General features: G+C 40.9%; 1 protein-coding gene across 4 annotated transcripts in view; it reads left to right on the top strand.

The window, feature by feature from the left end:
• TNS3 (tensin 3) overlaps positions 1-13,801 on the top strand; it is a 222,796-nt gene that overhangs the window by 20,994 nt on the left and 188,001 nt on the right. The gene's annotated exons all lie outside the window — the stretch shown is intronic.

The following is a 13,801-nucleotide window of genomic DNA, read 5'->3' as shown; positions in this document are numbered from 1 at the left end:
CATGGGCAACTCCCGGGCACAGCCTCCTTTCGGGGACATATTCTGAAGTTTCAAGAGGAAGCGTGTATTTTTTTTAGGGTTTGTTGTCTTTTTTTTTTTTTTTTTTTTTTTTAACAAAAAAAAAAAACAAAACATCAAAAAGCTAGCTCCTCCTCATCCTAGGACTAATTAAACCGGCTGTCTTTTCAGTTGTATTCCAGCATTTACATGTTCACATGGTTTTACAGTGGTTGCCATGGACAGTTTGTGACTCGATCTCCTTTCGCTACTACTCAGTCCTTTTCACTCTCCCTAATTAACCACCACTGCCTCTTGTTACCATGTATATGCTTTTACATTTCTTTTTATCCTTATTTTTTTAGGGTGACTGTGTATTGTTTTATTCATTGTAACCAAACCAAAAGAATAAAACCGTAAGACAATCCTATACAAACCACTTGTATTTAAGATAATGGCTATGTAAATCAGGAAACGGCAATATTAAGGATGCCCAAAGAACCCAAAGGAAAGCAAAACCAAAACCCAAACTCACCATCAAGAACAAATGCAAATATTTTTTAGTTAGGCCTATAAATAGCTCCTCTGCAACCTGTAGCTATCCTAAATAAATTTGTAACCTGAAAAGTGTATATTTATTTAGCTTGATGATTTCTCAGCTGAAAATGGAAGTGCTTAAAGGAGACAGTCTGGGATCTATCAGACTGCAACCTGAACAGAAATTACATAAATGTTTCCAGAAACAGAATAATTTGTGGTAATTGTAGCTCTGGTAGTGTACCCTGCTTTTGCTTATACCAAGTGTTCTTTTCTTCACGTGTGATGAAAGCTGGGGGCGCTGGGGAGAGAAGTCTCCCTGAGTCAGATGCCACATGCCAAAGAGCCCCACTTTCATTTCTGTCAAGCTGAGCCATCTCGGGCTGTACTGCAGCACTGCCGCAGGGCAGGGGAAGTGACTCTGAATGGCTTGCAAGCACAAAGATATTCAGCATTACTTGCCTGCTTTATTACTCCTTCCAGCTTGCTTTTCTGCCGATTTTTAACTTGTAAGCAAGATATCTCCATAAAATAAGTTGTGTCAGCTGTCACGCTGACTCTCTTAAACAGTGTGACATTTTTCAAGCCTCTGTTCTGCAGTCTGAAGGGGCTGTTGCTCACTGCTATTAATCCCAGGGCCCCTTTCATCCCCTCCCTTGGGCTACCACGGCCATAGCTTGAGCCTAAACAAGTTAGTCTCCATCTGCTGGTTTCTGTACATCTCTGCTGTGGTTCAGTTTGTAGCTCTGTATGAGTTTGACTGGTCCTTGACTCCCCTGGCTCTAGAGGAGGAGCAGCAAAACATTAGAGATGGTGTGTTCATCACTGACAGAGAGAATCTTGTCTCAAATGTCATAGTATTTTCATAATCCAGAGGAAATGAACGAGAGAGACAGAAAAGCTTCTCTTCCCTCAGGTTCTGCTTGTAATTTGATGCGGATCTTGGTCAATGCAACACACAAACATAGGCGGTGAAGATTTCCTTCAATGGTTGCTGTTTCATGCTAACTTCTGCTTAGTACATGGGAGGATTTTCACTAGCACAGAGTTCAATCAGAGGACTTCAGCTGTCTTAATGATACCGTCCCAGGTTTTCACCCAGATTACCATCATGCCTCCGGAGGGAGAGGTTGTGAGGGCGAAGGAGCCCCTGTTGACCAGGAACAGGGTGACTACTGGAGCCTTGCCATGGTACAGGGCAACTGGCAGGAGGGAGGCGGGAGGCAGAGGCCAAATTTTTGGCAGGTTTGTGAAAGGCAGAACTGGTCTGTTAACATATGTTTCTCTTATCACCTAAGGACAATGTTAAGTCTGAATTCAGCTCTGGCAAACACTGTTTTTTGCTTTTGTGCTTTAGATGGTGAAGCTTGTGTTTCTTTATTGTGGTTTGGGCTGTGGAGAGACAATTAAGTGAATGCCCTTTGGTTTGGGAAAGGAGGAAAGAGAAGTACTAAGTGCATTTAAAACAAAGATTTCTATAAGCAACAAAGTTAATTAAATCTGTTTTCCTGTGCTTTAGTGTCTTGAGGGTCAGTCTCCTGAATTGACTGATGAGCAAGGATGTGCTCTCATGATGGTATTCTTTTGATGGAGGCGTTCGTATAGTTTGTGTCTTCAAGCTAACTCTTGTTTTCAGGAAGCCTAAAGGGACTATCCAGGATTGAAGTTGCTGAGTTTAAAAACTGCTAGAGAAGACACTAAAGACAGAGATCTCAAGTAAGGTGATTTTTGTACTCACAAGTAATAGTTATGAAACCAAGCTAAAAATAAAAAAAGAAAAATACATTGTGCAAGGCCAGTATCGCCTGCTTTCTTGCAGTTAGATGTTTAGGATCTGTTGCCTCTCACACTACAGCTTGTTGTGAACCTTCAGCTTGTCATGAGCATTAAACAATCACATGTTTTATAGTAAACTGGAAGGCTTCTGGGAATAAACGAACGGCTCCAGCCAATGCTGAGTCAGAAAAATCTGGCAAACTTGAGTGAGGATGCTCTGTAACAGGCATGTTTAAAAACCTCAGGCAATTCTGACACCACTGAGAGGTACTTTTTTTAAGAGGATTATGTATAAATTCAACACATTTACACCCTCTTTCATGATAATTAAACCTTTAGTACTGTTGAACATTTTTAGTAAAAGATATCCAGGTTACAGGCAAAAGTGCTACTGGAATCTGTATCTCACTTTAAAACTGTAAGTAATTTTACTTTGATTTTAACTGTTCTAGCTGATTATTAGACACAGGAGAAGATTCACCTTTTGAGCCAGGAGGTATTTGACCTATCTATCCCTCAGGGAGAGAAGCAAGCTGTAAACTGGCAAGCTTGAGACAGGAGTTGAAAACTCACCCATCAAAATGCTCAGTACAGCCTCAGAAATTAGGATGATTTTGTTACTGGAAGAGAAGGGCCAGAGTCATTGCAGTTAATCTTTTCAAGGGGATTCTTTTCTCAAGTGTCAGCTGTAATTATCTGCATTTCCACTGTACTAAGAAAGTGAATGTTTTGACACAATACGCTGTTGGTTGTGTCCTTAACATTACAGTCACTGGTAGGTTGCCAGTGATTTCCCAGGTCATCAACAGAGACACAGCTAGTCAGGCTCACAGTGTATTTCAGATGTCAATGGCTAAATCCATGTTGCAAGTACGTGGGGTTTTTTTATTACTAGTTGGTAGTCCTTTATTTTGTTATTTATATCTCCAAGTTTACTTGGTGAGAGAAATATTTGTGTGAATAGAATTAGAAAAGTGCTGAAGTTTTATCTTTCCATGTAATTTTAAATTCTTTTCCTTCTTCTCAGTCTATTCACAGCAATTTTGTTGTCCTATAGCACAGTGAAACCCTAGGCACATTTGTCTTGAATATGTCTTTCCCTGCTGATTGGAATGAAAGGGAGCATGGTGTATATGAGGCTATAGCATGACCTGAATGGAAGTAGGTGGTTTAAGATATGCAGTGGTGTATTTTAAGATACAGAAGTCATATACATTAATAACTGCTTATGGAGCTGTGGAAGATGGTGTCACAAACTATCTGTGGGACACCCAGACTGTCTGCCTGCAGCACTGTGGATGCTGACATCCAAAGAGAGGTGGCATACATGCTTCAAGGCCAAAAATGTGTGCCAGTTATTTAAACTGTTGTGAAGACTTGTACTGAAGAAAGATGTTAGTGTTCAGGGAAGTTTCTAATCTGTTACTCTGTTACTTTTGCTAGATTCTTTCCTCTAAACATTGGCAAAAAGTTTTTGTAAGGTATTCTTTATCTACGAAAAAACCCAGACTAAACAAGTTAGCCTTACTGCTAAAAGTTAACTTACATTAAATATTAATTTAAATAAATCTGAATTAAATATGAAATCTGATAATCTGGAGATAGTGCTAAAGATTCAATGAAGGGAAGAAAATTACAGACTTAGCAAAGGAGAGTTATTCAAAATGACTGTGCAGATACAGGCATTTATGGAGATACAAAGGCCTGAGCCAAGTTAAAAGGCAGATGGAAAAACAAATAAATAGAAACTAATGTAATTCTGCTTTATGTGCTACCCAGGGTTTACATGCACATACTTTGGTGGCAAAAGGTGCCCCAGGTTCTGTGGGCTACTGGCCTTGCAGGACAGGAGGAAGCTGGGAGGATGAACTGTGCTGTTCAACTAAAGGATGGGCACATTCATAACTGACAAACAGGGGGACACCAGCAAAAGTAAAGCAGCACTGTATACATCAGCTCTAATAGTGGTGATCAAAGCTGAAGAAAATGGAAAGGTACTATAAAGAAAGGAAACATAGTAAATATAGAAGAAATATGACCAGTATTGATCCCAAATAGTATTTATGGTGGAAAGGACAAAATACATATTAGGGAATTCCAATAGAAATGAAAGAGTCGCTGCTGGGTAAATCTTACTTCAAACTCTTCAAAATTGATCAAATAGTCAGTCGCTCCAAAATAGTTATTTACACGATTCCCTGATTTCTCTATATCAAGGATGTTCTGAAAGGGGGACAAAAATTTGTATCTCCAAAATTTTGGGGGGTGTTTTAATCCTAAAATGAGTATGTAGAGAAGTTCCTCTTCCTCTTTGTATGGAGAAGGCAGCGGCTGACAGGATGGGGCTTGCAAGAGCTGGACATTGGTTAATACTATGCTAGGAAAAACTGTTGTATGGAGTTGTGAAGTCAGTCTACTTCACTGTATATCATTTCCGGTAATGACTCACTTAAAAATGGCAAGTTCCCTTGGATATAAGAATAAAGACATGCATCTAATTCTACCTCAAGTCACTGGTATTGTGATAAGCTGTTCCCCCAGTCCCACCCCTTCCAAGGCAGCTAGGGATTAGCTGTAAGCAAATGCTGTTATCTGATCAGTACTGTGCTGTGATCTATGCAAAATAAGCTGTGACCTTAATCCAGCTCTTACTGAACAGGTGTCTGATTTGAGTGATTATTGAAAACCCAGATGGAAATGGTGCTTATTTAGCATTTTTGGCATTTTGGCTATTTCATCAAAATGCTGAAATTGGATCAAAATGGTCAGATGAGATGGAACGGGCTGAGTCTGTGATGGCAGAAGTAACCTCTCTATTCAGTAACCTCTGTTGTTGGAAGTACCTGGGCGGCACAGTAGTAGGGTACTTGCACTGCTCATTAAACCTGGACCTGGGATCTAAACCAAGGAGAAGAAGGTAGCCTTCCTTTGGACAAGGGCATTCCCTTTCTTTACTTGAGTTTAGTTTCAGATAGATCACTGCCAAATGTTGAGCATGAGGTCTCCTCTCCACTCCTATACCTATAGATTACTGAGCAGTAGTTAGCAGAATTCCTCAGGGCACAAGAGTTAAGGCTGCATGGTGTGCACGCTTGAGGTTTCTGTGGCCACATTTGCAAACAATAAATGTTGTGTTTTTATCTTGTTTCCCTTGGGGAACATTTTTTTGTAATCTAGTTAAATGGTACAAGGATTATAAGTGTGTGTCTGTATAAATATATACCCACAATTTAGCCCCAGGCAGAAATATGAATAAATCGTTAAAGGTCAACAGTTGCCTTGTTGCTGAGCCAGTAGTAAGAGGCTCTCTTCTGATGAGCCAAAGAATTACGCTTTCTTAGTTATGTTCACTCAGAGAAGTTATCCAAATGTGACTGAAAAGTTCTCTTGAAGTTTGTTAAGATGCTAACTAACATATCTGAAGACATGTTTGCTGCTCATATGGTAACCTACTCCTAGCATGCATCATGGTGGCCTGGTAACTTGGCTTCAGATGTTCTGTGAGGTTCCAGGCACAGCGCTGTGATTTCAAAGCACAGCCTTTGATGTGTTTCAAGTTGTTTGAATTTTGTACTTTTTATGGGGGATATTTAAAATAGAACCTTAGAAGCCCACCAAGTTTCCTTTTCTAGACGCGCTCTCCTCCTCTAAATGCATTAAGCACTGCTGTGGTGGGTGTTAGAAGAGAAGGTGAGAAGCCTTGGAAAGAGCAGTCACAAAAGTCTGAGTCGTGCAGTTAGGCTCCCACTGGACATTTGTCTGCTATTGCAGTAGACACAGGAATGATCCAAAATAGCCGTAAGCTTGATGGAGCTTGAAAGAGAAATTCCCTTATTGCACAATATAGGCTTAGTTCTGTTCTCCATGCTGAAGAGAGAAAAGCACTGTACTTAGCTCATTTCAGTGGTGCTGCTTGCGGAAAAATGTGACATCAGGAAGATCTGGTGTTCTGTAAGTTTGATGTACATCCCCTATTCTATATTAATTTTGCTGACATAGGCAAACAAGCAGATATGCGTTGCCCATAGCAACTTTCTGTAGTTCTAGGCAACATCTTATTCTGCCTGTAGCTTTGAGAAAGTGGATCTGCTTAGCTGTACTGTTAATTTTATCATGTGTCTTGCAATAGTTTGGTGTTTTCATAAAGCCTGTGCTCTGAAGGTAAGTAATCTCCATTTTCTTTAGTATGAGGAAAGTTCCTGGTTCTCAATAAAAGCTTGAAAATGTGAACTCTTCAGACTTACAAAACAGATGGCAAAGAAAATGAATTAAAATGAAGGTTATTATGGATGAAGGGGGAATTAATCTCAGAATTTTGGACTGGCCACAGCCATGTCAACTGGGAGTCCTTTTAGGGAAAATCCCCTTTTCTAAACTGATGGAGCACTGCTGGCAAAGCCCCAGTGGAGATGGAGGCCTCCTGGCAGAAGAATAATTGTCTGTGTGGGGCTCAGGTTGTTTGAGTGAGTGATGTGGCTGTAGTGGCAGAAAAGACCCTTTAGGCCAGCGCAAACTAAGTCTGTGCTAGGAAGATGTGTAGGTAAGTAGGCCAAAAGTGTGGGGTAGGGCCAGTTAGTGGTTCCCAAGCTCTGCCCAAGAAGTGAAGTGCTCTCCCAGGTGCCTGAATGGACCTAGAAACAGCTCATGCCAGTGCTTCCTACCACTTACTGTAAGTAATATCTTTGTCTCTACTTGTGTAAGAGTGGTGTAATCTAACAGGTAAGCAGAAAGCAAGTTTTCAGAAACTTCATTTGGGAATGCTGAATTGTAAGAAGGTGGGCTTTTGTCTTCATTGAGTACAATGAGACGATATGAGTACCAAAGGTGTAGTGAAACTGTTAAAACATTCTCCATCCCTATGACAGATTTCAATGAGAGAATTTTTTGGATTCTATCCTAAATTCTTCTTGGCTGGTACTATGTTGAGTTTTGGTATTGCACAAGTAGCTAATGTGATTCCCTGTGCTTTATAATTGCTGCTATGATAAAACTTTTCCTCCTTCTCATTTGACTCTTATAGTTTTGGTTTGTCTTGCAGAGTTGAATGGAAGTCCTGGGAAGATACAACAGGCTTTATTTGTGTCTCTTGTTCACACAGAGTAATGCTCTTCCCCTGTTCTGTTTTGTTATAGCTAATTGGAGATGTTTTTTCCTTATTTGTTGTGACTACGGTTATGTTAGTGCAACTCTCCTGAAGTCATTGGACAACATAAGTCCATGCCAGACTTGAAATTGGTGTTTTCCCCTCTCCCCATATGATTCAAAGTGGGGAGGAAATTACTATTTTGATTTATAAACTGGAGCATGGAGGGGAAAGGATGCAGGAGTTTGAAACAGGATTTGATGCCTGGACCCTGGAGGCAGACATCTGTCAACTCCCAGGAAGATATTTTATCAAAAATTTGGCCTTGTTGCATCTCCCTTTCATAATGTACATTTACAGGTTAGGTTCCACTCTTTGGGACCTCTTCTTTGAATCACGTCATTATGAATTAGAAAGAAGACATCATACTCCCTGAGGAGAGTAACTACCAGCCCTATAGTCTAAGTAAATGATAGACGAGCCGTTCAAATCCTTAATGCTTTTGTATAGCTGACATTATAATGAAAGCTGAGGAAACTTCCTTAAACTGGAGATGGTATGTAGGGTTGTGAAAAGGAGCCAGGCAGTAGTGGAGTCACTGGACAAAGATTTAGGCTGCTTGGGCCACAGCCACTGGTTTTACGTATTCTAGAGACATAGCACACTATGCTGAAGAAGGGATAATTATGAGGAAACCTTTGGTTAAAAAAATTTCCTGTTTATAGTATTTAAAGAGTGTGGCTCTATCTACCCTTATCTAAAGAATCTTATTTTCAAATTAATGCCTGAAAACCCAATTCTCTGGCTCTGTATTCTAGAAAACAGTGGTGACTAACCTGCAGTCCATGAAGGGTCTAAATGGGCATGTAAACTCGTGACTACTCATCTGCAAAGGTATTATACAGCTTCATTGATAATTGGTAACTGATACTACTGGACCATAACTGGGAGGTAGGATGCTATGCACAGATTTGGAGAAAGCTTGCTTTCTTGTTTGGTTTAAGGAAGTCCCCCCATCTCCGCTAATAATTAGTATATATACATAGTAATGATGTTCATAGGCATGCAACATGTATGACAGATTCTGTCTCAGAGCTGTCATCTCAAAATAAGTCCTCTACACATTGTTCTGAGTTGGGCCCTGTTTCACTGTATGACGATGGGAGGCTGAGGAGGAGAGATATATCATTTCGAAGCTCCCATGCCACCAAAAAGAAGGGCATTTGCCAGTGCTTAGGATACACAGGGAGCAATGCACTGAGGTTTTGATAAGGCATGTTACAACATCGTGCTCTTGGTTCTGTTTTCTTGAACTTTGTGTAGCCAGTTGCAGCAATTTTTGTATGCTCTGCACTAAATTTCCAGTCACGTTGCACTGAAAATTTCCAGTCACGTTGCAGTGAGTATATGATACATGGCATTTGATTCATCATTGCCTCCTATCACAAGAGTTGAAGAATTGTGCAACTGAGCCCTGTGTGTGGAACTTCTGTCCGAGCCCTATGAGAGGAGCTGATTGAGGTCTGAGAAGAGTAAAAAGCAGCAACTGTTTTACTTTTCATTTAGTTCTCCTTGCTACCAATTTTGTCTGTATCAAGTAACATTTGACTTCCCTCATTCAGTACCACCAGACTTGTGTTGAAAGAGTCTTCGGGAGTTGGAGGTTTTTCTGGACTATAGTAGTGCTAGTATATGTTATACAAAGCATCAGTTATACAATGCATTAGAGGCTTTTCTGCAGCCTTCACAATTTTGCTTTTAAACTTGCCAATTGCAGTGTTTCTCACTAGTTTCTACTTAATGCTTTTTTTGTTCTTTCAATAAAAACAAAAAGGAGGAACAGTTCTAGGAAACTGGAGAATAGCAAAATGTTTTTTGGATAACGTTAAGTACCAGGCATTTTTTGTTATATCACAGGCAGTAAGTATTGGGTGACATGAATAACTGCACATACAATGCTCTTTGTATCATAATATAAATGAGCCTACTCTAAAACGGCATAGTCCTACTTTTTATGTTTATTTTCAGCATGCCTATACTATCTTGTAGTGGATGATGCTGATATGCCCTTACTTCTGCCTTGCAATCTGTTAAACTGCAAAAATACAATAATTTATTAGGACAGTGCGGTAAATTAGTACAAGGAGAAAATGTTGTAAATATTGTGTAAGATTCTTGTCCTTTCTTCATAAAGAATCAGAATACCAAATCAGAATCAGATTAATGGTAGATTTTTCTGCAGCACACTGTAGGTATGGACTGAAGTTACTCACACGGTTTAGAGATAATTTGTATTTCTTTTTTGGTTCTGTACCATTTGAATGTTTCAGAAGGTTAATGTAGACGGATGTTTCATTGCTGCACCTGCAACACAAACACTGGTGTGTTTGATCGGTCAGCAGATTTAATGTAAGCTTTTTGACCACCACTGATACCATGTGTGGGTTGACTCCTAGAACATAGGGTTAAATATGGTCAGTTGGTGTGGTAGCTTGAAAAGACATGGAATTGAGGTTTGGTGCCCAAAGTTGACATATGCAGGGACAGTTCTATAAACAGTACACGAATTAGATGATTATTATTTGTACAGCACTGCAGCCATAAGGATTTATCAAAAATTAAAGAAAACAATAAAACCTAGTTGCCAGAAAACTCGCGTTTTTTTGTTTGTTTTTGTTTTTTCTTGTTGCAGAGAAGAATGTAAGCCCTGTTAATTTGTGCTTTTTTTTTTTTTTTTTTTTTTTGCACTGATTGCTTACAGAAATCATTTCAAGGTTTGAACTTCAGGCTAAGTTTGAAACTCTTTCTGAGTGTCTTTTGTGAAGATTAAGCTGTCATCTGAGTAAGACAGTTTCCCAGAAATGTTCTCCAAAACAGAGCAGTAGGTTCCGGGAATTGCCTAATTTGCAGATGCATAGAAAAGCACCCCTGAAAGAAAACTTGGTAAACTGCTTATGTGGGAAACTAATACACATTTTGGCAGTACTCTGAGGTACTGATTATAGGGGGTTTTTGTATTAGCACAGTAATCCATGAACCATTTTCTCTTCTCCTGACGGAACCGATTGTTTTGCTTTAGATCAGATTTAAACAAATCAGGGTTGATCAATTGAATATTCTCTTATATTACCATCTGGATTTTTTTTAATATTGTTTTTTCTACGAAGTACTTATTTTACAACTCTTCCATTATAAAATACTCTAGCAGAAAGGTAAAACTTTACTGCCTGTCTTTGTTATCTTGGGAAGAGGCTTTACCAATGAAAGGTAAAATCATATTGGAGCAAAATAAGTGTTGCATGAAGAACAGTAAGCCTGTAGTACTAACTGGTATTTAGTGGTTGTTGTTCGTGCCAGAATACAGTGCTGCTGGGGAGGCATTTCTGAAACGCTGTAAATTCTTATGCTACTGTTTACGTTACTATTATTTTGTGATCTCTGACACTGAAGTCGGATTACAAATTTGTATTAAGTGGCCTGCTTTGAAAGAGTGTACCAAGTTTTAGGAGCCTTGCTCAAGGGAAACTTGGTATCTGTCAAGTGCTCTTGACACAAACATAATGTGTATCTGTATGCCTTATGAGTGGTTATAAACATAGCATATGTCATCACTGTATGTGTTTCACGCACATGAAAGAATACTATTTTGGTTTGGACTTGTGTTATTTAAGCAAAATAGCAACATATAAACAGGACTGAAAACCCGTTTTCTGTGCCCTGATTTCTGCGTAACTCAGTCTCCAAGTTCTTGCTCGCTGACAAGCATAGATGGTTAGTGTCAGCTCAGTGATTATCAAATAAAGAGTCCCTCTTCATTTTGTGTACCTGCTACATTACTCAAATTTGGGTGCTTCTGTAGAAAACAGTAAGAATAAAGCACCATGCAAAATCAGGGGCAAGTGACCCCCAGCATGTAAAAGGTATGAGTCACTACCATCACTCCTCTTACTCCATTCTTTGGAATTTTTAAAAGTGTTTGTAGTGTTATTAAAGTAGAAAGCAAGACTATTTTGATAAGCAGTTTATCTTGGGAACTCCCTCCACACAGCAGATTTCTTGATTGAGCAAGCATGTATCTGAGATGAATATTTAACTTGGTCATTGACTAGGCAGGTTCAAATACATTTAAAGCTCTTGAAAACACAGATGCAGATTTTCTCTCTCCTTATTCTTCCCCATTTCTAGGAAAAGCGAGGAAGGGGGAAATTCAGAATATAAAGGTGATAATTAGGGATGTAAACACGTAAGATACCGTTTGTCAAAGCCATGTGTTGTCAAATGTAAAAAACATCTAGTTATGGTAACACTGTGGCAGTTACCCTACATACTGAACTTCCTGACATTGAATCTTCACACTGTATTGCAGGTCGTATGCAAAAATAAATACTTTTTTTTTTTCTTTGTCAAGTGTCATTTATGTATAAAAACATGTGCATCTGCGAACCAGTATCTGTGTATATGTGAAGTATTGTCAAAGTGCAAGCATTTAAAAATCGGGTGTCAGAGTGCTAAATCACATGACAGTTTAAATTTTTTAAAATATAGTATTTTTTTCCTTGGTGTTTTGAATCTTTTGCTTGAAAGCTCAAAGCTGATTGGAATTCTTTTTTTGTTTTGTTGGTGACATTTTCAGGTAATTGAGTGATCCATGTGATGTGGTCTTAAGAAAAACACCAAATCCTGTGAGGCTTTGAAGGTGCTGATTGTGCACACCTGTGCATTGCTGATTAAGAGCTTGATCCTGTTCCCAGAGTCTCTTGGCTCGATTTAGGGACACATTAGGTATTATTTAAATATGAGCTGTACAGTGGGGTCATACAGATGGCATTGATCCAGCAGGAAGTTTAAGAGAAACTGTGTTTTAGAGAACAGTGAGATGCACATGTCTAAAAGGTATGTAACACATGTTCTCTTTCTCTGCTTGGCACAAAGGGAGCAGAGAGATTTAAGATGTGATGATGAATAAAGGACTCTGGTTATGTCTGGCTTCTGAGTATTCTGGAGCCTTCCTAGCCATACGATATAGTCTTGTCCAAGTAAGACCCTAAGCATGACTGGGTCTTAGTTTTGCCTTCTGTTTGCTCGGTGTTTGTTGTATTACTATCTCTCAGTGAGTAACATGTCTGTATTTGAATGTCATTGTCTTCCACATGGTCACTTGTTGCCCTATTCCCATCACGTGAAGCATTACAAAGAACAGACTTAGATTTGAACTTTGAAGCCCAGCTCTGGGATCTGTAGAGATCTCTGGTTTTGGGGTGCCTTCCTCCTCAGCGCAGAGGATTTGCAGATACTAACCACTGCGGTGCCTAAATCAGCCGGGGTGAATGCCTACAGCTAGAGTGGGCTGGCTATAAATCTTGCCTCTAAGAGTAATAGAGTAAGCTATCTATTCCTATTCAGGATTCACTTCCATGAGCTTGTTTCTGGATCAGGCTACACAGAGGTCACGTTGGTGTAGATACCTCATTTATGCGGGGTCCTAGTCCTAAGAGGTATGTTCAAATCCTTCCCTTTGTCTCTAGTGACATGCATCCGCTGCTCGGGGGAGGCCCCAGCTATCAGCCGATAGAATGGTCTGGGTTAGGCATCTCAGTCCTACGAATTAAATTCCACTTTGCTTCAGCGAGTATTTGATTTTATTTTTTAATGCAAGGAATGAGCCTCAGGCTATGCCTGTTTCAGCTAAGTTTCAGGGTGACTTTAAGGGATGACATTCTTCACCCTAGGAAGGACGTGAACTCTCATTTCTTGCATCTGGGTTGAGACCCCTGCTTTTCTGAAACGCCGCATGGATGGACAGGAGTAGCTCTAGTTCCTCCCTGCCCAGCTCTTGGGCTGTTTTTCATGTCATGCAAGTCGCCCCATTCCGCAAGCGGCAGCAGCTGTGATCTGGCAGGTACAGAGGTCAGCGCCTGGTTTGTGGATCCCGTAGGAGCTCCAGGTGCTGAGCTGCCCTTGCTTGAGCTACCTCAAGGGAGAGGTAATACTTGGTGTGTAAATAGCGTAAATGTCAGCGCAGTAAGGAGCTGCATTTGCGCGAACATGCGTACGCCGGGAATCCGTGGCCTCAGGCGGCGGCTGAGCCGTGATTTTGGCGGTCGCCCTGGCACCTCGGAAGCTCGGGCCGGTGCAAGCCCCTCAGCCCCCCAGCGGGCTCGGCCTCGTTGCCGAGGCCGCCCAGGGCCGTTAAGCCGATTCCTCCGCCGGCAGCCATGGCTGGCGGTCCCGGAGAGCGGTAAGTGCTCGTGTCCCAAGAGCTTGCGGCCCCCGGCCTTGCCACCGGAGCTCCGAGCCGCCGGGGCACGGGCTGGAAAAGCCCAGCCTGGCAGGGCCCTGCGGGGCGGCGGCGGCGCTGCCTTCGGCCCGGAGACTCTCCCCCGCCAAGGGCCCAGCCTCCCGGGCCGG

This window comes from Tyto alba, unplaced genomic scaffold, assembly GCF_018691265.1.
Source record: "Tyto alba isolate M040663 unplaced genomic scaffold, T.alba_DEE_v4.0 Super-Scaffold_48, whole genome shotgun sequence".
Taxonomy (NCBI): domain Eukaryota; kingdom Metazoa; phylum Chordata; class Aves; order Strigiformes; family Tytonidae; genus Tyto; species Tyto alba.
The sequence above is the reverse complement of the archived record's forward strand: the minus strand, read 5'-3'. Positions and strand labels throughout refer to the sequence as shown.